This window comes from Helianthus annuus, chromosome 4 (genome assembly GCF_002127325.2).
Source record: "Helianthus annuus cultivar XRQ/B chromosome 4, HanXRQr2.0-SUNRISE, whole genome shotgun sequence".
Lineage (NCBI taxonomy): Eukaryota > Viridiplantae > Streptophyta > Magnoliopsida > Asterales > Asteraceae > Helianthus > Helianthus annuus.
In genome coordinates, this window is record NC_035436.2 from 154,238,491 (window position 1) to 154,242,511 (window position 4,021).

At 42.1% G+C, this 4,021-nt stretch overlaps 1 non-coding gene across 1 annotated transcript; it reads left to right on the top strand.

Annotated features, from left to right (window-relative positions):
- The first annotated feature begins 1,026 nt into the window (after positions 1 to 1,026).
- Positions 1,027 to 1,133, top strand: LOC118491807. Its single transcript, XR_004892252.1, has one exon. It is a non-coding gene; the product is annotated as a small nucleolar RNA R71 (small nucleolar RNA).
- Positions 1,134 to 4,021: the final 2,888 nt, after the last annotated feature.

A 4,021-nucleotide genomic window follows, 5' to 3' on the forward strand; every position in this document is an offset into this window, starting at 1 on the left:
GAGTATTTAGGCATTTGAGTTAGGACTTCTATAAAAGGAATATTAACATGCAATTGTTTTAGTAGATTTTCGAATTTTGCGAATTGCTCATTGGTCTTTTGACGAATTAACCTACCGGGGTATGGAACCGGAGGAGCCTTGGTAGGCTCTTGGATTAGAGGAGAAGTCTTCTCTTGTTGGGGCGGTGTTGTGCTTCCCTCAGTTGGCGGTGGTGGAGCTTCTTCGGAACCGACGGTACGGTTTCTTAACGTTATGAGATGGACTTGTGCTTTTGGGTTTGTTTCGGTATTACTTGGTAATGCGCCTTGTGGTCTCTCGGAGAAATTTTGAGCTAATTGATTTATTTGTTTTTCAATGTTTTGTATACTAGCTTGTTGATTTCTAAAATTCGATTCCAATTGTTGAAATCGATCCGAGTTTTTCTTTTCAGTGTCGGAGATGAGGCGAGATACAATAACTTCAAGCCTTTCTCGTCCACCTTGTTGTTGAGGGAAATTTTGTGACTCATTTCTTGGTTTTTGAAAGTTTGTTTGTTGGTTTAGGCTTTGTTGGTTACTACTATTGTCGGGTTCTCTCCAACCAAGGTTATGGTGGTTACGCCATCCTTGGTTGTAGGTACCCGTTGGAGGACCCGACGGCCTAGGTCTATTATCAATGTAGTTTACCGACTCTTGTTGATCATCTGTTTCTTTCATACAACTCCAATTTTCATGTGGCCCACCACACCCTTCACAAGCCATAACCGAGACCGTTTTTGTCATTTCTAACTTTTTGATCTTTGAAGAAAGGGCTTCGATTTGGGCTTGTAAAGAGGTGCTTTCATCAACCTTATGGGCGCCCGGGGCAATAGATTTATTACCTCGGGGAGTGTGCCACTGAAAATTGGTTTGAGCAATTTCCTTAATTTGATTGTATATTTCATGTGGGCAGCGATTACCTAAAAGTCCCCCGGAGCTAGAGTCAAGTGTTTGTCTTGTGTGTGGCAACAACCCATTGTAGAAAGTGGATACTTGTTGCCATACCGCAAGACCGTGATGATGACACTTTCGCAATAACTCCTTGAACCTTTCCCAAGTTTCATATAAGGATTCCCCATCCTCTTGTGAATATGTATTAATTTCAGTCATTAATTTAGCCGTTTTAGCGGGAGGGAAATATTTATATAGAAACTTTTGGGCTAGTTCATCCCAGGTGTTTACCGAACCAACTGGGAGGGTGTTGAGCCAAGCTTTTGCTTGATCTTTTAGTGAAAATGGAAACATTCGAAGGCGGATGGCGTTCTTTGATGCTCCATTGATCCGAAAGGTATCACATATTTCTAAGAAATTAGTAATATGTAGATGGGGATCCTCGTCCGCAAGCCCATGGAAGGTGTTGAGTTTTGAAGCATTTGTATCAAATGTGGCCGAAGTTCGAAGTTGTTAGCTTCAACATTCGGTGCATTGATAGCGGCGCCGAGATTACCCACTGTGGATCGTAGGTAATCCATGAGGGTACGTTGGTCCGCCATTGGAAGTGGATCCCCCGAAACCTTCTCTTGGTTTTTAGCTTTAAGTCTTTTTCTGAGAAAGTGTTTGGGTTCTTCTAGAGGTTCTTTTATGTCTCTACTAGAACTGGAGCTCATACACTACGTAGAAGGTTCAGATGTGGTGTCTCGTTCCAAGTCCTGCAATAAAAACAGAAAAGAATGTTGGTCAGGAAGTTCACCACGGCCCCGTGCTCAGTGAACACGGCCCGTGGTCGGAGATACAGCGATTGTTTTCCGGATCCCTATTACTGGAAAGTTGGACACGGCCCCGTGTTGCACTGACACGGCCCCGTGCTCAGCTCTCTGTAACTCGGAAAATAAAAACTTCGAGTGACACTGCTGGGCACGGCCCGTGTCCGACCAGGCACGGCCCGTGCTGAGCTCTGCAGAAGCTGAAAAACTAAGAAAATCCAAAAAAAATAAAAATAAAAATAAAATAGAAAAAATGATTAGGCCGCTGATTCCTAACTTTCTTAAAATCCTTGTGTCCCCGGCAGCGGCGCTAAAAACTTGATGTGCGTTAGGTGTAATATAATTTAGGTATATATTTTAAGCCCTTTTTACACTTTTTAGCCAAGTTTTAAATTTATAAACACGTTATTCACTAACACTAAACACACATATGGGCAAGTGCACCCATCGTGGACGTAGTATAGTGTTGGTAAGATACCGAGGTCGTCCAAGGACACAAGAGCTTTTAGTACCAATTTATCCTCAACGTCTAATCAAATCAAAATGTTAGAAAAATATTTTTAAACTAGAAAAATAAAACTAACTAAAATGCTGAAAAAGAAAATAAAAGTAAAAACAGATAGACAAGATGAATCACTTGGATCCGACTTGTGTGTTAGAATAACCTTTGATTATTTTCGCACTTTTGCACTTGTTTAAGAGATTATCTTAGTTATTGTAGTAGGCCCCTCTTTTGAAGGTGACGTTACCCTCTACCCAGTAGTTTGAGTCAGCAAGGATACAATCCTAAAGGGTTGGATTATTGAAAGATATTTAATTAAGTTATTAATGCATAATGTGGTAGGCCCCTCTTTTGAAGGCGACGTTACCCTCGGCTAAGTAGTCTGAGTCAGCAGGGATACAGTCCTAAGTAGCCGGGTTAAAGTTTTAATAGTAGTTTAACTTATGAGGGGATCAAAGAGTTTGGACCCCCGCCATCCAATACCGTTGGGTATTGAAGGAGGTCCTACTAAATTTGACCCAGGTCCTTTGCAGGATCTATACACTAAACAATGGCAAGACTCTTACCAAACCGTTCTCTTAACCCCCGACCAGGTAGCCAACATACCTCCATATAGACCGTGGAGATATGAATGGCGAAAATCGTTTATTTTATATAGACAGTAAAATAATGTCAAGACACCACGGACAAACGATAAGGAAGAATCACCTTCAACATAAGAAACTAGTAATTAAAGTCATTAATACAAAACCAATTAAAAAGTGCAAAAGATTAAAAATAACAAGTATTATACTAAACAATTGTCTTCACCAAGTGATGTAAGAGACTTAGGCAAACATGGCCTTTGATTGTCAAGAACTCTTACGATCAATCTTGGATCCTGAGACGACTCACACACTCTATGATGGACAATGGATGATGGTGGTGGATGATGGTGTTGTAATGGTGGTGGGTGGTGGGTGAAGTGTGAGAGAGGTGGTGTGCCAAGGGATGAGTTGCAAGAGCTCCAAGCACTCCTATTTATAGGCTGAACAGAAGCCTGGGCATGGCCCCGTGTCCACTTGGCACGGCCCTGTGTCCATCCGAGTCATTCTCTTCATTAATTGCAATTCGCAATTTCATTAAATGCGTCTGCAACAGTTGACCACGCCCCCATGTCCATTGAGCACGGCCCCGTGGTGGGCAGTAGAAGCTTCTATTACTTTGTCTTTTCTGCTGACACCTGTGCATGCCCCCGTGCTCACTGAGCATGGGGCGTGTTCAGCCTTCTGTCTTCTTGTTTTGCTTTTGGGAAGATGCTGTCGGGAGGTCGGGCATGCCACGTTTGTTCCTCTTCTTGTATTTATGTTAGATTTAGCTGTGTTTTTGCTTCTTTTGTTCATTTGAGCTCATTTAATCCTGAAAATACAAAAGGAAGACAAAAGCACACTTTTTCCAAGATTAGTACTAAAAAAGGGTTAGTTTTATGCCACAATTGATGTAATTTATATGTTGCATTTTGTGCACATCACAACTGTAGCATGTTGCGTCCTTCAGCTTCTTGCAATCGAGAGTCTTGTGTTCACTTGACTTCCAAATCCCACATGCCCTTGGTTGTGACTGGGATTTTGACTCATACCTGCACCTCCCGAAATGATGCTTCTTGCAAGTTTTACATTTGGGCTTGTCACCCATCTGCTGACCCTCCTTCTTAGATCCTGAACCCTTTTTATGGTCATTGTTTCCCCTACGCTTCTTATCTGACCGCCATGAGTTGTCATCCTCACGTTTTCTTTTCTTAGCATCCGAGTTCCTCAGCG